The sequence below is a fragment of the Centroberyx affinis genome, unplaced genomic scaffold, assembly GCF_046629955.1.
Source record: "Centroberyx affinis isolate AG114_WGS23_722 - 3 ecotype Tasmania unplaced genomic scaffold, CSIRO-AGI_Caff_v1 ptg000721l_1, whole genome shotgun sequence".
NCBI lineage: Eukaryota > Metazoa > Chordata > Actinopteri > Beryciformes > Berycidae > Centroberyx > Centroberyx affinis.
In genome coordinates, this window is record NW_027279338.1 from 42,256 (window position 1) to 60,828 (window position 18,573).

The 18,573-nt window shown below is 50.0% G+C and overlaps 29 non-coding genes across 29 annotated transcripts; all 29 read left to right on the forward strand.

The window, feature by feature from the left end:
* The first annotated feature begins 72 nt into the window (after window positions 1-72).
* Window positions 73-188, forward strand: LOC139644261 (U5 spliceosomal RNA). Its single transcript, XR_011695130.1, has one exon. It is a non-coding gene; the product is annotated as a U5 spliceosomal RNA (small nuclear RNA).
* Window positions 189-355: 167 nt separating this feature from the next.
* LOC139644292 (U2 spliceosomal RNA) lies at window positions 356-546 on the forward strand. The gene has a single exon (XR_011695159.1). It is a non-coding gene; the product is annotated as a U2 spliceosomal RNA (small nuclear RNA).
* A 343-nt stretch (window positions 547-889) lies between these two features.
* On the forward strand, window positions 890-1,005 carry LOC139644262 (U5 spliceosomal RNA). Its single transcript, XR_011695131.1, has one exon. It is a non-coding gene; the product is annotated as a U5 spliceosomal RNA (small nuclear RNA).
* Window positions 1,006-6,380: 5,375 nt separating this feature from the next.
* On the forward strand, window positions 6,381-6,563 carry LOC139644320 (U2 spliceosomal RNA). The gene has a single exon (XR_011695185.1). It is a non-coding gene; the product is annotated as a U2 spliceosomal RNA (small nuclear RNA).
* Window positions 6,564-6,906: 343 nt separating this feature from the next.
* Window positions 6,907-7,022, forward strand: LOC139644263 (U5 spliceosomal RNA). The gene has a single exon (XR_011695132.1). It is a non-coding gene; the product is annotated as a U5 spliceosomal RNA (small nuclear RNA).
* Window positions 7,023-7,189: 167 nt separating this feature from the next.
* LOC139644293 (U2 spliceosomal RNA) lies at window positions 7,190-7,380 on the forward strand. The gene has a single exon (XR_011695160.1). It is a non-coding gene; the product is annotated as a U2 spliceosomal RNA (small nuclear RNA).
* Window positions 7,381-7,723: 343 nt separating this feature from the next.
* On the forward strand, window positions 7,724-7,839 carry LOC139644264 (U5 spliceosomal RNA). The gene has a single exon (XR_011695133.1). It is a non-coding gene; the product is annotated as a U5 spliceosomal RNA (small nuclear RNA).
* A 167-nt stretch (window positions 7,840-8,006) lies between these two features.
* LOC139644294 (U2 spliceosomal RNA) lies at window positions 8,007-8,197 on the forward strand. The gene has a single exon (XR_011695161.1). It is a non-coding gene; the product is annotated as a U2 spliceosomal RNA (small nuclear RNA).
* Window positions 8,198-8,540: 343 nt separating this feature from the next.
* Window positions 8,541-8,656, forward strand: LOC139644266 (U5 spliceosomal RNA). Its single transcript, XR_011695135.1, has one exon. It is a non-coding gene; the product is annotated as a U5 spliceosomal RNA (small nuclear RNA).
* Window positions 8,657-8,823: 167 nt separating this feature from the next.
* Window positions 8,824-9,014, forward strand: LOC139644295 (U2 spliceosomal RNA). The gene has a single exon (XR_011695162.1). It is a non-coding gene; the product is annotated as a U2 spliceosomal RNA (small nuclear RNA).
* Window positions 9,015-9,357: 343 nt separating this feature from the next.
* LOC139644267 (U5 spliceosomal RNA) lies at window positions 9,358-9,473 on the forward strand. Its single transcript, XR_011695136.1, has one exon. It is a non-coding gene; the product is annotated as a U5 spliceosomal RNA (small nuclear RNA).
* Window positions 9,474-9,640: 167 nt separating this feature from the next.
* LOC139644296 (U2 spliceosomal RNA) lies at window positions 9,641-9,831 on the forward strand. Its single transcript, XR_011695163.1, has one exon. It is a non-coding gene; the product is annotated as a U2 spliceosomal RNA (small nuclear RNA).
* Window positions 9,832-10,174: 343 nt separating this feature from the next.
* On the forward strand, window positions 10,175-10,290 carry LOC139644268 (U5 spliceosomal RNA). Its single transcript, XR_011695137.1, has one exon. It is a non-coding gene; the product is annotated as a U5 spliceosomal RNA (small nuclear RNA).
* A 167-nt stretch (window positions 10,291-10,457) lies between these two features.
* On the forward strand, window positions 10,458-10,648 carry LOC139644297 (U2 spliceosomal RNA). Its single transcript, XR_011695164.1, has one exon. It is a non-coding gene; the product is annotated as a U2 spliceosomal RNA (small nuclear RNA).
* Window positions 10,649-10,991: 343 nt separating this feature from the next.
* On the forward strand, window positions 10,992-11,107 carry LOC139644269 (U5 spliceosomal RNA). Its single transcript, XR_011695138.1, has one exon. It is a non-coding gene; the product is annotated as a U5 spliceosomal RNA (small nuclear RNA).
* A 167-nt stretch (window positions 11,108-11,274) lies between these two features.
* On the forward strand, window positions 11,275-11,465 carry LOC139644298 (U2 spliceosomal RNA). Its single transcript, XR_011695165.1, has one exon. It is a non-coding gene; the product is annotated as a U2 spliceosomal RNA (small nuclear RNA).
* Window positions 11,466-11,808: 343 nt separating this feature from the next.
* Window positions 11,809-11,924, forward strand: LOC139644270 (U5 spliceosomal RNA). Its single transcript, XR_011695139.1, has one exon. It is a non-coding gene; the product is annotated as a U5 spliceosomal RNA (small nuclear RNA).
* A 167-nt stretch (window positions 11,925-12,091) lies between these two features.
* On the forward strand, window positions 12,092-12,282 carry LOC139644313 (U2 spliceosomal RNA). Its single transcript, XR_011695180.1, has one exon. It is a non-coding gene; the product is annotated as a U2 spliceosomal RNA (small nuclear RNA).
* Window positions 12,283-12,625: 343 nt separating this feature from the next.
* On the forward strand, window positions 12,626-12,741 carry LOC139644271 (U5 spliceosomal RNA). The gene has a single exon (XR_011695140.1). It is a non-coding gene; the product is annotated as a U5 spliceosomal RNA (small nuclear RNA).
* Window positions 12,742-12,908: 167 nt separating this feature from the next.
* On the forward strand, window positions 12,909-13,099 carry LOC139644300 (U2 spliceosomal RNA). Its single transcript, XR_011695167.1, has one exon. It is a non-coding gene; the product is annotated as a U2 spliceosomal RNA (small nuclear RNA).
* A 343-nt stretch (window positions 13,100-13,442) lies between these two features.
* LOC139644272 (U5 spliceosomal RNA) lies at window positions 13,443-13,558 on the forward strand. Its single transcript, XR_011695141.1, has one exon. It is a non-coding gene; the product is annotated as a U5 spliceosomal RNA (small nuclear RNA).
* Window positions 13,559-13,725: 167 nt separating this feature from the next.
* LOC139644301 (U2 spliceosomal RNA) lies at window positions 13,726-13,916 on the forward strand. The gene has a single exon (XR_011695168.1). It is a non-coding gene; the product is annotated as a U2 spliceosomal RNA (small nuclear RNA).
* Window positions 13,917-14,259: 343 nt separating this feature from the next.
* LOC139644273 (U5 spliceosomal RNA) lies at window positions 14,260-14,375 on the forward strand. The gene has a single exon (XR_011695142.1). It is a non-coding gene; the product is annotated as a U5 spliceosomal RNA (small nuclear RNA).
* A 167-nt stretch (window positions 14,376-14,542) lies between these two features.
* LOC139644302 (U2 spliceosomal RNA) lies at window positions 14,543-14,733 on the forward strand. The gene has a single exon (XR_011695169.1). It is a non-coding gene; the product is annotated as a U2 spliceosomal RNA (small nuclear RNA).
* A 343-nt stretch (window positions 14,734-15,076) lies between these two features.
* Window positions 15,077-15,192, forward strand: LOC139644275 (U5 spliceosomal RNA). Its single transcript, XR_011695143.1, has one exon. It is a non-coding gene; the product is annotated as a U5 spliceosomal RNA (small nuclear RNA).
* A 167-nt stretch (window positions 15,193-15,359) lies between these two features.
* On the forward strand, window positions 15,360-15,550 carry LOC139644303 (U2 spliceosomal RNA). The gene has a single exon (XR_011695170.1). It is a non-coding gene; the product is annotated as a U2 spliceosomal RNA (small nuclear RNA).
* Window positions 15,551-15,893: 343 nt separating this feature from the next.
* Window positions 15,894-16,009, forward strand: LOC139644276 (U5 spliceosomal RNA). Its single transcript, XR_011695144.1, has one exon. It is a non-coding gene; the product is annotated as a U5 spliceosomal RNA (small nuclear RNA).
* A 167-nt stretch (window positions 16,010-16,176) lies between these two features.
* Window positions 16,177-16,367, forward strand: LOC139644304 (U2 spliceosomal RNA). The gene has a single exon (XR_011695171.1). It is a non-coding gene; the product is annotated as a U2 spliceosomal RNA (small nuclear RNA).
* Window positions 16,368-16,710: 343 nt separating this feature from the next.
* Window positions 16,711-16,826, forward strand: LOC139644278 (U5 spliceosomal RNA). Its single transcript, XR_011695146.1, has one exon. It is a non-coding gene; the product is annotated as a U5 spliceosomal RNA (small nuclear RNA).
* Window positions 16,827-18,573: the final 1,747 nt, after the last annotated feature.

An 18,573-nucleotide genomic window follows, 5' to 3' on the forward strand; every position in this document is an offset into this window, starting at 1 on the left:
GGGGGGAGCACCGTGAAGCTGTTGACCGAGACGACTAGGGTCTTTGGCCGCTCTTGCGGAGAGAGGCTGTACTTACTCTGGTTTCTCTTCATAACGTACAAGTCTTTCGCCTTTTACTAAAGACTTCCGTGGAGAGTAACACCAAAGAGTTAAACGTATTTTTGGCGGGCTTAGCGCTTTGGCTGAGCCCTGGACAGTTGTGCAAGGAAACAGAAAACTAGGTCAGCAGATACGCCAGAGACTCCGTGGGCGGAGGTGCTAAGCACCAGCAATTGTTATGGTAAAAGACTGCGACACCCCGACGAGGACGGACCGGACCGGAGGGGCGGCCTTGTGCTGCCAACGGCAGGGGGTTATCGCTTCTCGGCCTTTTGGCTAAGATCAAGTGTAGTATCTGTTCTTATCAGTTTAATATCTGATACGTCCTCTATAAGGGGACAACATATTAAACGGATTTTTAGGAGCAGGAGTCGAAAAAGGGGCTTGCTCCGTTCGCTCCACGCATCGACCCGGTATTGCAGTGCCGCTGGGAACGGTGCACCCTTCTCTCGCTCTGTGGAAAAGCAAAATCTGAAAACGTGGACAGCCGGTCTGCAAGTCCTACCTAATATCTAATATCTGATATCTGACCGGAAGACCAAGAACAAAGTGGACGGCATTTCTGTGCGCCTGGAAACTGGTCAAAGCAGTCTGTGCTGCGTTTTGTCGGAGGTGAATTTCCGGGTCATCGGATTGGATTAGGCTCAGGCTCCCGAGAAGGCGGGGTGGAGTGCCAGCAAAGGTGTGGCCTGTACTTTGCCATGCAGCTAGCCCAACAGGGGGGAGCACCGTGAAGCTGTTGACCGAGACGACTAGGGTCTTTGGCCGCTCTTGCGGAGAGAGGCTGTACTTACTCTGGTTTCTCTTCATAACGTACAAGTCTTTCGCCTTTTACTAAAGACTTCCGTGGAGAGTAACACCAAAGAGTTAAACGTATTTTTGGCGGGCTTAGCGCTTTGGCTGAGCCCTGTACAGTTGTGCAAGGAAACAGAAAACTAGGTCAGCAGATACGCCAGAGACTCCGTGGGCGGAGGTGCTAAGCACCAGCAATTGTTATGGTAAAAGACTGCGACACCCCGACGAGGACGGACCGGACCGGAGGGGCGGCCTTGTGCTGCCAACGGCAGGGGGTTATCGCTTCTCGGCCTTTTGGCTAAGATCATGTAGTTGAAAGTGTGGAGCGATCGCCCTTCATTATGCCATCATCGGCGGCTGAACAGCAGGCATTAGCCGTGCTGAAAAATACGCTACGTTTTGTATGGAAAGTGAAAGACGGCGAGATGATGAGTAGATACAGCTTTGGAAAAGAGATCCTTTTTGGGGCCTTGTGTTTAAAAGTTGATGATCTGCTTTGCCTCCAGCAAAATGCCAAAGACAAGTATTTTGACGTTACTTTTTACAGTCTGGTCAAGATGGAGGAGGCTCGTGGGCTGGTTTCCCGCTTAGCAGATGGCTTGCTGAAGAGCTTTCAGGTGGAAAATCTGTGCAGGTCCAACCAGCGAGTGGTCACTGTCCACATCTACAACCCCTGGGTCACGGAAGAGGCGACGAGATCTTTCCTCGCCAAGTACGCCACAGTGATGCCGGGTGTGAGGGAGATTAAGGACGCCTTGGGACTTTGGACTGGTAAGCGCCAATTCAGAGTGCTGCTGAAGGACGACGTAGGAGGCCATGATGGCTTCCGGCATCCTCCTGCAGCTTTTACGATTGGGGCTGACAGAGGTTTTCTGATATATGCTGGACAGCCGAGATTCTGCAGAAAGTGCTCCACGTATGGTCATGTAGCTGAGGTATGTGTGCAGCTGCGGTGCAGAAATTGTGATGGACTGGGGCACATTATGAAAGACTGTTTGCGGCCGAAGAGGTGTAGCCTATGCGGCTCTGAGCAGCACCTGTTCAAGCAGTGCACAGAGGTTCCCTCGTACGCCGCCGCTGTAAAGAACAAGATGGCGGCCCACAAGGTGCACCAGGCAGAGGCTCTTACTGTGGCGGAGCCTCTACGCGATCTTGAGATGGTGGTGGCGGAGATTCAGAGAGAGAGAGAGGAAAGGGAGAGGGACAAGGAGGTTCCTGTTCCCGGTCAAGATACTGGCGCAGAAGCAAGTGGTGTGAGCTGGGACCAGCAAGTTGAGGAAGCCGGGGCTGATGGGGAGAGCGTTTCCCCGCCCGAATGGGCCACGGTGGAAGCGAAGGGAGGACATAGTAAGAGGAAAAGGAAGAAAACCAGCCAAACGGTCCCTCTCTCCCCGCCGTTGGTGACAGAAAATGCGTTTCAGCCTCTGTTTTCAGGTTCTTCGGATGATGAGGGGGAAGAGGGGAGGGGAGATGTGGGAGCAGAAGAGGATGCTTCGGACAGTGAGACAATGACACCAGGAAACGCGTCTGCTTCCTCTGAGGCTGCAGGTGTTTTTGAGACTTCTACTACCTCGGGGTCCTCCCTGCAGACTGCCTCTACTGACCCCCTCCCTCTTAGCGGGGTTGTTGCTGAAGTGTCACCCGCGACTATTACACGATCGGACAGCCCCCCCCCCTCGGAGACACTTTTTCCTGAGCGCGAGACTACTGATGTGGACCACTTGTATGAGTGAGTGTGAGCATTCCTTGGATATCTGATTTATGTCTTGTTTTAAAATAATAAGCATTAATGTCAGAGGCTTGAAAGATCGGGCTAAAAGGGCTACTGTGTTTGCTCATTTGGCCTCCATTAAGTTTTCTTTATGTTTGTTACAGGAAGTCCATTTAAAAGATGAAAATGATTTATTTTTGTTTTCCAGAGAATGGGTTAAGGGTGATTCCAGGTGGAGCATTGGGGGGGTTCACTCTACAGGGGTGGGTGTATTATGTGGGGATGGTGAGATCAAAATTGTTGGGAGTTTCTCAATTGTACAGGGGAGAGTTTTGGTATTGGATATTGAATGGAGGGAGAGGAGGCTGAGAGTAGTTAATGTTTATGCAAATGTAGAGCCAAAGGGGAGAAAAGAACTGTTTGATAATTTAGATACAGTATTCATGACCAATAGTCACGTTATACTGGGAGGGGATTTTAATTCATCACTAGATGGCAATACTGCGAGCACTGTGCTTGGGAATTTGATAGCGAGGTATCAGATGGTAGACTCCTATAGGAAAGTCCACCCTTTAGAACCAGGGTTCACGTGGGCAAATAGTAGAGGGGCTAAAAGTCGGATTGATTATGTTTTCTGCCCTGCGGATTTAAGGGTGACTTCGGTTCATACCTCCCCTGTTTTTTACTCGGATCATGAAATGTTGATTGTTGAGGTGAATGTAATAGTAGTACCTTTTGGGAAAGGATACTGGAAGCTGAATAATCAAATTCTGGCAGATGTTCAGTTTAGGAAAACTTTTCGGGCCTTCTTTAAAAAATGTATGGAGGTGAAATCATTCTACCTTGAGGTGACTGAGTGGTGGGAAAGTACCAAAACAAGAATTAAACATTTTGTACAGACATATGCAAGGGAGAAGAAGAGACTGGAATTTAAAGAGTACTACCAGGTGCAGAAAGAAGTAGAAAACATAATTGTACAAAGAAACACAGATAACGCTGTAGACTATGAGACATTGAATTACTTGCAAAATAAGCAGCAGTTGTTCTTTCAAAGGAGAGCTGAAGCATTTAAGTTCAGAAGCTCAAGGGAGAAATGGGAGAAAAACGAAAGATGCTCTTCTTATTTTTTTAAGCACTCTAAGAGTAAGGCGAAGAGAAGATGCATTTCCTCCCTCCTGAATGGTAAGGGAGAGGAGGTTAGGGCCACAAAAGAGATGTTGGAGGTAGCAACAGCGCATTTTTCTAATTTTTTTTGTGAGGTTGAGGTTGATAGCGAAAACGGAACGAGCGTGTTGCGTAATATTGACAATGAGGTACCTGCAGACTTAAAAGAGCAGTTGGAAAGGGATCTGGAATTGGATGAAGTATATAGAGCGCTTAAATCGATGAAGGATGGTAAGGTTCCGGGAATTGATGGTCTCACAAAGGAATTTTATCTAGCGTTTTGGGATGTAGTTGGCCCGGTATTGTTAGAACTATTTAGATGTATATGTCAGAAGGGACAGATGGGGAAAACCATGTGCGAGGGGGTCATTTCACTTCTTTACAAAAAGGGTGACAATAGGATGCTAGCCAATTACAGGCCCCTGACGATGCTATGTACAGATTATAAAATTTTTAGCAAGGTGCTGACCAGCCGATTGGGATCTGCCCTGCCACATGTTATTGGGTCGGACCAAACTTGTGCTGTTGAAGGTAGACAAATTTGTTGGAATACACAGTTACACAGAGATGTGCAAGCATATGCCCAGGATAGAAATCTATCTTTTATAGTCCTAAGCTTGGACCAAGAAAAAGCATTCGATAGAGTCAACCACAAGTTTTTGTTTAGAATTTTGGAGAAGTTTGGCTACGGTAAACGTTTTTTGAGTTGGCTTAACATCCTTTATACCAATGTGGGAAGCAGAGTGAACGTGAATGGCCACTTGGGAGAAGTGTTCAGACAGGCCAGGGGTGTCCGTCAGGGGTGCCCATGCTCAGCTTTGTTGTATGTAGTATTTATAGAGGTGTTGGCATGCGCAATAAGAAAGAACAAAAATATCAGGGGTGTATGCCTGCCAGGAGGCGAGTCGTTGATCATGTCACTGTACGCGGATGACACAGTATTGTATCTTGAAAATGATTTGTGTTTAAGGGAAGCCATGAGGGTTATTGAAGCCTTTTCTTATGCCTCAGGGGCTAAAATCAACAGGGGAAAGTCGCAAGTAAAGTACTTGGGAAAGTGGAGTAATAGAAGGGAGGCCCCTTGTGATCTAGCCCTTTGCACTGGCCCTATAACCATTTTAGGGATTTCTTATGGCAATGAGGATGATGCAAAAACAAACTGGGAGACACGACTAGCTAAGGTGACGACAAAACTTAATTTGTGGGGGCTAAGGAGATTGACCATCAGTGGTAAGATATTAGCCGTTAAAGCAGATATACTCCCGTCTCTATTGCATTTAGCTTTGGTTTTTCCCATGCCGGCATTAATTGGCCTGAAATTGCATAAAGCCATTTTTAAGTTTTTGTGGGGAGGTTATGAGTACTTGAAAAGGGATCAGATGTATCAGCCCATTGAGAGGGGAGGGAGAGACTTACCCAACCTAGCCCTGAAACTGAAAGTGCTATTTTATACTTGTGCTTGCAGACTATTGGTGTCGTCACCTGTGCACAAGTGCCAATTCTTGCTTAGATTTTGGCTTGCTGTTCCCCTTAAGTCTGTGATGGGTGTTTGGGACAATAGTTCCCCAAAATCTGAGCAAATACCAACATATCTTATGAAAATAATTAGATGGGCCAAAAAGCACCGAGAATGTTTAGATAAGCAGCTTGCATTTGATCACAAGAAGCTTTATGCTAAAATGATAGAGAAGCTGGACCCCAGGGACTCAATCCATATACCCCGGGAAGTGTGGAAGAGAGTCCAGAATAAGGAGTTAGATAATAGATTGAAGGATTTTAATTGGTTGGCCCTGCACAAGCGGTTTGCGGTGAGAAATACAATGTACAATCATGGGTTGACAGCCAACAAGTGGTGCCCAAGGGTGAATTGTAATGGTGTTGAGACAATTGAACATGTACTGTGGGAATGTCTGTTTGCTCAGCAAGTATGGAAGAAGCTTGGTCAAAAGTTTTTAATTTTAAAAGGTATAAGTTGGACGAAAACCCAAGAAATGGAATTTAAAATAGAGAAGGGGCAGTTGAGCAAAGTAATTCTCCTTGTGTCACTAGTAAGAGCCAAGCTATGGGAGGTTAGGTGTAGTACAGTGAACAGAGACACCAAGTGGACAGTGGCAGGTATTGCTAGGAATATAGAAGGTGCCCTCCAAAGACAGCTTCTCCTAGAGATTGAGAAGTGGGGTATAGACTCCATTAAAAGTAAATGGAAAGTAATTTACACAAATATGGAAGACTGAAAGCAAAATACAAAAACCTTTTGGTGTCTGTTTTCCAGGGCTAAAATATGTCATAAAGAAGGGTATGATAGAAATATTATTTGCATGTTGGTATAGCCTTTTGATCCTCAGAGAGAAGAGAAACAGTGGCCGGTAAAGCCCAGATGGGTTTTTTCTTTTTTTGCAACTGTTGGCTGTGAGCTATAGTGTTTTTTCTTTGGGCAGCTCAGGCACAATTAACATGATTTGATGTGTTTCTATGATTTATTTGAGGGTGGCCGTATGGAATTTGAGTTATAGAATGTGTCGGTAAACTAAGCCGATGTACTAAGGGACTAATGTATCGTGGAATATTGTATTGTGTGACTTCTATATACTGAAGATTTGAAGGTGTCAATAAACTATTTCCAAAAAAAAAAAAAAAAAAATCTGTTCTTATCAGTTTAATATCTGATACGTCCTCTATAAGGGGACAACATATTAAACGGATTTTTAGGAGCAGGAGTCGAAAAAGGGGCTTGCTCCGTTCGCTCCACGCATCGACCCGGTATTGCAGTGCCGCTGGGAACGGTGCACCCTTCTCTCGCTCTGTGGAAAAGCAAAATCTGAAAACGTGGACAGCCGGTCTGCAAGTCCTACCTAATATCTAATATCTGATATCTGACCGGAAGACCAAGAACAAAGTGGACGGCATTTCTGTGCGCCTGGAAACTGGTCAAAGCAGTCTGTGCTGCGTTTTGTCGGAGGTGAATTTCCGGGTCATCGGATTGGATTAGGCTCAGGCTCCCGAGAAGGCGGGGTGGAGTGCCAGCAAAGGTGTGGCCTGTACTTTGCCATGCAGCTAGCCCAACAGGGGGGAGCACCGTGAAGCTGTTGACCGAGACGACTAGGGTCTTTGGCCGCTCTTGCGGAGAGAGGCTGTACTTACTCTGGTTTCTCTTCATAACGTACAAGTCTTTCGCCTTTTACTAAAGACTTCCGTGGAGAGTAACACCAAAGAGTTAAACGTATTTTTGGCGGGCTTAGCGCTTTGGCTGAGCCCTGGACAGTTGTGCAAGGAAACAGAAAACTAGGTCAGCAGATACGCCAGAGACTCCGTGGGCGGAGGTGCTAAGCACCAGCAATTGTTATGGTAAAAGACTGCGACACCCCGACGAGGACGGACCGGACCGGAGGGGCGGCCTTGTGCTGCCAACGGCAGGGGGTTATCGCTTCTCGGCCTTTTGGCTAAGATCAAGTGTAGTATCTGTTCTTATCAGTTTAATATCTGATACGTCCTCTATAAGGGGACAACATATTAAACGGATTTTTAGGAGCAGGAGTCGAAAAAGGGGCTTGCTCCGTTCGCTCCACGCATCGACCCGGTATTGCAGTGCCGCTGGGAACGGTGCACCCTTCTCTCGCTCTGTGGAAAAGCAAAATCTGAAAACGTGGACAGCCGGTCTGCAAGTCCTACCTAATATCTAATATCTGATATCTGACCGGAAGACCAAGAACAAAGTGGACGGCATTTCTGTGCGCCTGGAAACTGGTCAAAGCAGTCTGTGCTGCGTTTTGTCGGAGGTGAATTTCCGGGTCATCGGATTGGATTAGGCTCAGGCTCCCGAGAAGGCGGGGTGGAGTGCCAGCAAAGGTGTGGCCTGTACTTTGCCATGCAGCTAGCCCAACAGGGGGGAGCACCGTGAAGCTGTTGACCGAGACGACTAGGGTCTTTGGCCGCTCTTGCGGAGAGAGGCTGTACTTACTCTGGTTTCTCTTCATAACGTACAAGTCTTTCGCCTTTTACTAAAGACTTCCGTGGAGAGTAACACCAAAGAGTTAAACGTATTTTTGGCGGGCTTAGCGCTTTGGCTGAGCCCTGTACAGTTGTGCAAGGAAACAGAAAACTAGGTCAGCAGATACGCCAGAGACTCCGTGGGCGGAGGTGCTAAGCACCAGCAATTGTTATGGTAAAAGACTGCGACACCCCGACGAGGACGGACCGGACCGGAGGGGCGGCCTTGTGCTGCCAACGGCAGGGGGTTATCGCTTCTCGGCCTTTTGGCTAAGATCAAGTGTAGTATCTGTTCTTATCAGTTTAATATCTGATACGTCCTCTATAAGGGGACAACATATTAAACGGATTTTTAGGAGCAGGAGTCGAAAAAGGGGCTTGCTCCGTTCGCTCCACGCATCGACCCGGTATTGCAGTGCCGCTGGGAACGGTGCACCCTTCTCTCGCTCTGTGGAAAAGCAAAATCTGAAAACGTGGACAGCCGGTCTGCAAGTCCTACCTAATATCTAATATCTGATATCTGACCGGAAGACCAAGAACAAAGTGGACGGCATTTCTGTGCGCCTGGAAACTGGTCAAAGCAGTCTGTGCTGCGTTTTGTCGGAGGTGAATTTCCGGGTCATCGGATTGGATTAGGCTCAGGCTCCCGAGAAGGCGGGGTGGAGTGCCAGCAAAGGTGTGGCCTGTACTTTGCCATGCAGCTAGCCCAACAGGGGGGAGCACCGTGAAGCTGTTGACCGAGACGACTAGGGTCTCTGGCCGCTCTTGCGGAGAGAGGCTGTACTTACTCTGGTTTCTCTTCATAACGTACAAGTCTTTCGCCTTTTACTAAAGACTTCCGTGGAGAGTAACACCAAAGAGTTAAACGTATTTTTGGCGGGCTTAGCGCTTTGGCTGAGCCCTGGACAGTTGTGCAAGGAAACAGAAAACTAGGTCAGCAGATACGCCAGAGACTCCGTGGGCGGAGGTGCTAAGCACCAGCAATTGTTATGGTAAAAGACTGCGACACCCCGACGAGGACGGACCGGACCGGAGGGGCGGCCTTGTGCTGCCAACGGCAGGGGGTTATCGCTTCTCGGCCTTTTGGCTAAGATCAAGTGTAGTATCTGTTCTTATCAGTTTAATATCTGATACGTCCTCTATAAGGGGACAACATATTAAACGGATTTTTAGGAGCAGGAGTCGAAAAAGGGGCTTGCTCCGTTCGCTCCACGCATCGACCCGGTATTGCAGTGCCGCTGGGAACGGTGCACCCTTCTCTCGCTCTGTGGAAAAGCAAAATCTGAAAACGTGGACAGCCGGTCTGCAAGTCCTACCTAATATCTAATATCTGATATCTGACCGGAAGACCAAGAACAAAGTGGACGGCATTTCTGTGCGCCTGGAAACTGGTCAAAGCAGTCTGTGCTGCGTTTTGTCGGAGGTGAATTTCCGGGTCATCGGATTGGATTAGGCTCAGGCTCCCGAGAAGGCGGGGTGGAGTGCCAGCAAAGGTGTGGCCTGTACTTTGCCATGCAGCTAGCCCAACAGGGGGGAGCACCGTGAAGCTGTTGACCGAGACGACTAGGGTCTTTGGCCGCTCTTGCGGAGAGAGGCTGTACTTACTCTGGTTTCTCTTCATAACGTACAAGTCTTTCGCCTTTTACTAAAGACTTCCGTGGAGAGTAACACCAAAGAGTTAAACGTATTTTTGGCGGGCTTAGCGCTTTGGCTGAGCCCTGTACAGTTGTGCAAGGAAACAGAAAACTAGGTCAGCAGATACGCCAGAGACTCCGTGGGCGGAGGTGCTAAGCACCAGCAATTGTTATGGTAAAAGACTGCGACACCCCGACGAGGACGGACCGGACCGGAGGGGCGGCCTTGTGCTGCCAACGGCAGGGGGTTATCGCTTCTCGGCCTTTTGGCTAAGATCAAGTGTAGTATCTGTTCTTATCAGTTTAATATCTGATACGTCCTCTATAAGGGGACAACATATTAAACGGATTTTTAGGAGCAGGAGTCGAAAAAGGGGCTTGCTCCGTTCGCTCCACGCATCGACCCGGTATTGCAGTGCCGCTGGGAACGGTGCACCCTTCTCTCGCTCTGTGGAAAAGCAAAATCTGAAAACGTGGACAGCCGGTCTGCAAGTCCTACCTAATATCTAATATCTGATATCTGACCGGAAGACCAAGAACAAAGTGGACGGCATTTCTGTGCGCCTGGAAACTGGTCAAAGCAGTCTGTGCTGCGTTTTGTCGGAGGTGAATTTCCGGGTCATCGGATTGGATTAGGCTCAGGCTCCCGAGAAGGCGGGGTGGAGTGCCAGCAAAGGTGTGGCCTGTACTTTGCCATGCAGCTAGCCCAACAGGGGGGAGCACCGTGAAGCTGTTGACCGAGACGACTAGGGTCTTTGGCCGCTCTTGCGGAGAGAGGCTGTACTTACTCTGGTTTCTCTTCATAACGTACAAGTCTTTCGCCTTTTACTAAAGACTTCCGTGGAGAGTAACACCAAAGAGTTAAACGTATTTTTGGCGGGCTTAGCGCTTTGGCTGAGCCCTGTACAGTTGTGCAAGGAAACAGAAAACTAGGTCAGCAGATACGCCAGAGACTCCGTGGGCGGAGGTGCTAAGCACCAGCAATTGTTATGGTAAAAGACTGCGACACCCCGACGAGGACGGACCGGACCGGAGGGGCGGCCTTGTGCTGCCAACGGCAGGGGGTTATCGCTTCTCGGCCTTTTGGCTAAGATCAAGTGTAGTATCTGTTCTTATCAGTTTAATATCTGATACGTCCTCTATAAGGGGACAACATATTAAACGGATTTTTAGGAGCAGGAGTCGAAAAAGGGGCTTGCTCCGTTCGCTCCACGCATCGACCCGGTATTGCAGTGCCGCTGGGAACGGTGCACCCTTCTCTCGCTCTGTGGAAAAGCAAAATCTGAAAACGTGGACAGCCGGTCTGCAAGTCCTACCTAATATCTAATATCTGATATCTGACCGGAAGACCAAGAACAAAGTGGACGGCATTTCTGTGCGCCTGGAAACTGGTCAAAGCAGTCTGTGCTGCGTTTTGTCGGAGGTGAATTTCCGGGTCATCGGATTGGATTAGGCTCAGGCTCCCGAGAAGGCGGGGTGGAGTGCCAGCAAAGGTGTGGCCTGTACTTTGCCATGCAGCTAGCCCAACAGGGGGGAGCACCGTGAAGCTGTTGACCGAGACGACTAGGGTCTTTGGCCGCTCTTGCGGAGAGAGGCTGTACTTACTCTGGTTTCTCTTCATAACGTACAAGTCTTTCGCCTTTTACTAAAGACTTCCGTGGAGAGTAACACCAAAGAGTTAAACGTATTTTTGGCGGGCTTAGCGCTTTGGCTGAGCCCTGTACAGTTGTGCAAGGAAACAGAAAACTAGGTCAGCAGATACGCCAGAGACTCCGTGGGCGGAGGTGCTAAGCACCAGCAATTGTTATGGTAAAAGACTGCGACACCCCGACGAGGACGGACCGGACCGGAGGGGCGGCCTTGTGCTGCCAACGGCAGGGGGTTATCGCTTCTCGGCCTTTTGGCTAAGATCAAGTGTAGTATCTGTTCTTATCAGTTTAATATCTGATACGTCCTCTATAAGGGGACAACATATTAAACGGATTTTTAGGAGCAGGAGTCGAAAAAGGGGCTTGCTCCGTTCGCTCCACGCATCGACCCGGTATTGCAGTGCCGCTGGGAACGGTGCACCCTTCTCTCGCTCTGTGGAAAAGCAAAATCTGAAAACGTGGACAGCCGGTCTGCAAGTCCTACCTAATATCTAATATCTGATATCTGACCGGAAGACCAAGAACAAAGTGGACGGCATTTCTGTGCGCCTGGAAACTGGTCAAAGCAGTCTGTGCTGCGTTTTGTCGGAGGTGAATTTCCGGGTCATCGGATTGGATTAGGCTCAGGCTCCCGAGAAGGCGGGGTGGAGTGCCAGCAAAGGTGTGGCCTGTACTTTGCCATGCAGCTAGCCCAACAGGGGGGAGCACCGTGAAGCTGTTGACCGAGACGACTAGGGTCTCTGGCCGCTCTTGCGGAGAGAGGCTGTACTTACTCTGGTTTCTCTTCATAACGTACAAGTCTTTCGCCTTTTACTAAAGACTTCCGTGGAGAGTAACACCAAAGAGTTAAACGTATTTTTGGCGGGCTTAGCGCTTTGGCTGAGCCCTGGACAGTTGTGCAAGGAAACAGAAAACTAGGTCAGCAGATACGCCAGAGACTCCGTGGGCGGAGGTGCTAAGCACCAGCAATTGTTATGGTAAAAGACTGCGACACCCCGACGAGGACGGACCGGACCGGAGGGGCGGCCTTGTGCTGCCAACGGCAGGGGGTTATCGTTTCTCGGCCTTTTGGCTAAGATCAAGTGTAGTATCTGTTCTTATCAGTTTAATATCTGATACGTCCTCTATAAGGGGACAACATATTAAACGGATTTTTAGGAGCAGGAGTCGAAAAAGGGGCTTGCTCCGTTCGCTCCACGCATCGACCCGGTATTGCAGTGCCGCTGGGAACGGTGCACCCTTCTCTCGCTCTGTGGAAAAGCAAAATCTGAAAACGTGGACAGCCGGTCTGCAAGTCCTACCTAATATCTAATATCTGATATCTGACCGGAAGACCAAGAACAAAGTGGACGGCATTTCTGTGCGCCTGGAAACTGGTCAAAGCAGTCTGTGCTGCGTTTTGTCGGAGGTGAATTTCCGGGTCATCGGATTGGATTAGGCTCAGGCTCCCGAGAAGGCGGGGTGGAGTGCCAGCAAAGGTGTGGCCTGTACTTTGCCATGCAGCTAGCCCAACAGGGGGGAGCACCGTGAAGCTGTTGACCGAGACGACTAGGGTCTTTGGCCGCTCTTGCGGAGAGAGGCTGTACTTACTCTGGTTTCTCTTCATAACGTACAAGTCTTTCGCCTTTTACTAAAGACTTCCGTGGAGAGTAACACCAAAGAGTTAAACGTATTTTTGGCGGGCTTAGCGCTTTGGCTGAGCCCTGGACAGTTGTGCAAGGAAACAGAAAACTAGGTCAGCAGATACGCCAGAGACTCCGTGGGCGGAGGTGCTAAGCACCAGCAATTGTTATGGTAAAAGACTGCGACACCCCGACGAGGACGGACCGGACCGGAGGGGCGGCCTTGTGCTGCCAACGGCAGGGGGTTATCGCTTCTCGGCCTTTTGGCTAAGATCAAGTGTAGTATCTGTTCTTATCAGTTTAATATCTGATACGTCCTCTATAAGGGGACAACATATTAAACGGATTTTTAGGAGCAGGAGTCGAAAAAGGGGCTTGCTCCGTTCGCTCCACGCATCGACCCGGTATTGCAGTGCCGCTGGGAACGGTGCACCCTTCTCTCGCTCTGTGGAAAAGCAAAATCTGAAAACGTGGACAGCCGGTCTGCAAGTCCTACCTAATATCTAATATCTGATATCTGACCGGAAGACCAAGAACAAAGTGGACGGCATTTCTGTGCGCCTGGAAACTGGTCAAAGCAGTCTGTGCTGCGTTTTGTCGGAGGTGAATTTCCGGGTCATCGGATTGGATTAGGCTCAGGCTCCCGAGAAGGCGGGGTGGAGTGCCAGCAAAGGTGTGGCCTGTACTTTGCCATGCAGCTAGCCCAACAGGGGGGAGCACCGTGAAGCTGTTGACCGAGACGACTAGGGTCTTTGGCCGCTCTTGCGGAGAGAGGCTGTACTTACTCTGGTTTCTCTTCATAACGTACAAGTCTTTCGCCTTTTACTAAAGACTTCCGTGGAGAGTAACACCAAAGAGTTAAACGTATTTTTGGCGGGCTTAGCGCTTTGGCTGAGCCCTGGACAGTTGTGCAAGGAAACAGAAAACTAGGTCAGCAGATACGCCAGAGACTCCGTGGGCGGAGGTGCTAAGCACCAGCAATTGTTATGGTAAAAGACTGCGACACCCCGACGAGGACGGACCGGACCGGAGGGGCGGCCTTGTGCTGCCAACGGCAGGGGGTTATCGCTTCTCGGCCTTTTGGCTAAGATCAAGTGTAGTATCTGTTCTTATCAGTTTAATATCTGATACGTCCTCTATAAGGGGACAACATATTAAACGGATTTTTAGGAGCAGGAGTCGAAAAAGGGGCTTGCTCCGTTCGCTCCACGCATCGACCCGGTATTGCAGTGCCGCTGGGAACGGTGCACCCTTCTCTCGCTCTGTGGAAAAGCAAAATCTGAAAACGTGGACAGCCGGTCTGCAAGTCCTACCTAATATCTAATATCTGATATCTGACCGGAAGACCAAGAACAAAGTGGACGGCATTTCTGTGCGCCTGGAAACTGGTCAAAGCAGTCTGTGCTGCGTTTTGTCGGAGGTGAATTTCCGGGTCATCGGATTGGATTAGGCTCAGGCTCCCGAGAAGGCGGGGTGGAGTGCCAGCAAAGGTGTGGCCTGTACTTTGCCATGCAGCTAGCCCAACAGGGGGGAGCACCGTGAAGCTGTTGACCGAGACGACTAGGGTCTTTGGCCGCTCTTGCGGAGAGAGGCTGTACTTACTCTGGTTTCTCTTCATAACGTACAAGTCTTTCGCCTTTTACTAAAGACTTCCGTGGAGAGTAACACCAAAGAGTTAAACGTATTTTTGGCGGGCTTAGCGCTTTGGCTGAGCCCTGGACAGTTGTGCAAGGAAACAGAAAACTAGGTCAGCAGATACGCCAGAGACTCCGTGGGCGGAGGTGCTAAGCACCAGCAATTGTTATGGTAAAAGACTGCGACACCCCGACGAGGACGGACCGGACCGGAGGGGCGGCCTTGTGCTGCCAACGGCAGGGGGTTATCGCTTCTCGGCCTTTTGGCTAAGATCAAGTGTAGTATCTGTTCTTATCAGTTTAATATCTGATACGTCCTCTATAAGGGGACAACATATTAAACGGATTTTTAGGAGCAGGAGTCGAAAAAGGGGCTTGCTCCGTTCGCTCCACGCATCGACCCGGTATTGCAGTGCCGCTGGGAACGGTGCACCCTTCTCTCGCTCTGTGGAAAAGCAAAATCTGAAAACGTGGACAGCCGGTCTGCAAGTCCTACCTAATATCTAATATCTGATATCTGACCGGAAGACCAAGAACAAAGTGGACGGCATTTCTGTGCGCCTGGAAACTGGTCAAAGCAGTCTGTGCTGCGTTTTGTCGGAGGTGAATTTCCGGGTCATCGGATTGGATTAGGCTCAGGCTCCCGAGAAGGCGGGGTGGAGTGCCAGCAAAGGTGTGGCCTGTACTTTGCCATGCAGCTAGCCCAACAGGGGGGAGCACCGTGAAGCTGTTGACCGAGACGACTAGGGTCTTTGGCCGCTCTTGCGGAGAGAGGCTGTACTTACTCTGGTTTCTCTTCATAACGTACAAGTCTTTCGCCTTTTACTAAAGACTTCCGTGGAGAGTAACACCAAAGAGTTAAACGTATTTTTGGCGGGCTTAGCGCTTTGGCTGAGCCCTGTACAGTTGTGCAAGGAAACAGAAAACTAGGTCAGCAGATACGCCAGAGACTCCGTGGGCGGAGGTGCTAAGCACCAGCAATTGTTATGGTAAAAGACTGCGACACCCCGACGAGGACGGACCGGACCGGAGGGGCGGCCTTGTGCTGCCAACGGCAGGGGGTTATCGCTTCTCGGCCTTTTGGCTAAGATCAAGTGTAGTATCTGTTCTTATCAGTTTAATATCTGATACGTCCTCTATAAGGGGACAACATATTAAACGGATTTTTAGGAGCAGGAGTCGAAAAAGGGGCTTGCTCCGTTCGCTCCACGCATCGACCCGGTATTGCAGTGCCGCTGGGAACGGTGCACCCTTCTCTCGCTCTGTGGAAAAGCAAAATCTGAAAACGTGGACAGCCGGTCTGCAAGTCCTACCTAATATCTAATATCTGATATCTGACCGGAAGACCAAGAACAAAGTGGACGGCATTTCTGTGCGCCTGGAAACTGGTCAAAGCAGTCTGTGCTGCGTTTTGTCGGAGGTGAATTTCCGGGTCATCGGATTGGATTAGGCTCAGGCTCCCGAGAAGGCGGGGTGGAGTGCCAGCAAAGGTGTGGCCTGTACTTTGCCATGCAGCTAGCCCAACAGGGGGGAGCACCGTGAAGCTGTTGACCGAGACGACTAGGGTCTCTGGCCGCTCTTGCGGAGAGAGGCTGTACTTACTCTGGTTTCTCTTCATAACGTACAAGTCTTTCGCCTTTTACTAAAGACTTCCGTGGAGAGTAACACCAAAGAGTTAAACGTATTTTTGGCGGGCTTAGCGCTTTGGCTGAGCCCTGGACAGTTGTGCAAGGAAACAGAAAACTAGGTCAGCAGATACGCCAGAGACTCCGTGGGCGGAGGTGCTAAGCACCAGCAATTGTTATGGTAAAAGACTGCGACACCCCGACGAGGACGGACCGGACCGGAGGGGCGGCCTTGTGCTGCCAACGGCAGGGGGTTATCGCTTCTCGGCCTTTTGGCTAAGATCAAGTGTAGTATCTGTTCTTATCAGTTTAATATCTGATACGTCCTCTATAAGGGGACAACATATTAAACGGATTTTTAGGAGCAGGAGTCGAAAAAGGGGCTTGCTCCGTTCGCTCCACGCATCGACCCGGTATTGCAGTGCCGCTGGGAACGGTGCACCCTTCTCTCGCTCTGTGGAAAAGCAAAATCTGAAAACGTGGACAGCCGGTCTGCAAGTCCTACCTAATATCTAATATCTGATATCTGACCGGAAGACCAAGAACAAAGTGGACGGCATTTCTGTGCGCCTGGAAACTGGTCAAAGCAGTCTGTGCTGCGTTTTGTCGGAGGTGAATTTCCGGGTCATCGGATTGGATTAGGCTCAGGCTCCCGAGAAGGCGGGGTGGAGTGCCAGCAAAGGTGTGGCCTGTACTTTGCCATGCAGCTAGCCCAACAGGGGGGAGCACCGTGAAGCTGTTGACCGAGACGACTAGGGTCTTTGGCCGCTCTTGCGGAGAGAGGCTGTACTTACTCTGGTTTCTCTTCATAACGTACAAGTCTTTCGCCTTTTACTAAAGACTTCCGTGGAGAGTAACACCAAAGAGTTAAACGTATTTTTGGCGGGCTTAGCGCTTTGGCTGAGCCCTGTACAGTTGTGCAAGGAAACAGAAAACTAGGTCAGCAGATACGCCAGAGACTCCGTGGGCGGAGGTGCTAAGCACCAGCAATTGTTATGGTAAAAGACTGCGACACCCCGACGAGGACGGACCGGACCGGAGGGGCGGCCTTGTGCTGCCAACGGCAGGGGGTTATCGCTTCTCGGCCTTTTGGCTAAGATCATGTAGTTGAAAGTGTGGAGCGATCGCCCTTCATTATGCCATCATCGGCGGCTGAACAGCAGGCATTAGCCGTGCTGAAAAATACGCTACGTTTTGTATGGAAAGTGAAAGACGGCGAGATGATGAGTAGATACAGCTTTGGAAAAGAGATCCTTTTTGGGGCCTTGTGTTTAAAAGTTGATGATCTGCTTTGCCTCCAGCAAAATGCCAAAGACAAGTATTTTGACGTTACTTTTTACAGTCTGGTCAAGATGGAGGAGGCTCGTGGGCTGGTTTCCCGCTTAGCAGATGGCTTGCTGAAGAGCTTTCAGGTGGAAAATCTGTGCAGGTCCAACCAGCGAGTGGTCACTGTCCACATCTACAACCCCTGGGTCACGGAAGAGGCGACGAGATCTTTCCTCGCCAAGTACGCCACAGTGATGCCGGGTGTGAGGGAGATTAAGGACGCCTTGGGACTTTGGACTGGTAAGCGCCAATTCAGAGTGCTGCTGAAGGACGACGTAGGAGGCCATGATGGCTTCCGGCATCCTCCTGCAGCTTTTACGATTGGGGCTGACAGAGGTTTTCTGATATATGCTGGACAGCCGAGATTCTGCAGAAAGTGCTCCACGTATGGTCATGTAGCTGAGGTATGTGTGCAGCTGCGGTGCAGAAATTGTGATGGACTGGGGCACATTATGAAAGACTGTTTGCGGCCGAAGAGGTGTAGCCTATGCGGCTCTGAGCAGCACCTGTTCAAGCAGTGCACAGAGGTTCCCTCGTACGCCGCCGCTGTAAAGAACAAGATGGCGGCCCACAAGGTGCACCAGGCAGAGGCTCTTACTGTGGCGGAGCCTCTACGCGATCTTGAGATGGTGGTGGCGGAGATTCAGAGAGAGAGAGAGGAAAGGGAGAGGGACAAGGAGGTTCCTGTTCCCGGTCAAGATACTGGCGCAGAAGCAAGTGGTGTGAGCTGGGACCAGCAAGTTGAGGAAGCCGGGGCTGATGGGGAGAGCGTTTCCCCGCCCGAATGGGCCACGGTGGAAGCGAAGGGAGGACATAGTAAGAGGAAAAGGAAGAAAACCAGCCAAACGGTCCCTCTCTCCCCGCCGTTGGTGACAGAAAATGCGTTTCAGCCTCTGTTTTCAGGTTCTTCGGATGATGAGGGGGAAGAGGGGAGGGGAGATGTGGGAGCAGAAGAGGATGCTTCGGACAGTGAGACAATGACACCAGGAAACGCGTCTGCTTCCTCTGAGGCTGCAGGTGTTTTTGAGACTTCTACTACCTCGGGGTCCTCCCTGCAGACTGCCTCTACTGACCCCCTCCCTCTTAGCGGGGTTGTTGCTGAAGTGTCACCCGCGACTATTACACGATCGGACAGCCCCCCCCCCTCGGAGACACTTTTTCCTGAGCGCGAGACTACTGATGTGGACCACTTGTATGAGTGAGTGTGAGCATTCCTTGGATATCTGATTTATGTCTTGTTTTAAAATAATAAGCATTAATGTCAGAGGCTTGAAAGATCGGGCTAAAAGGGCTACTGTGTTTGCTCATTTGGCCTCCATTAAGTTTT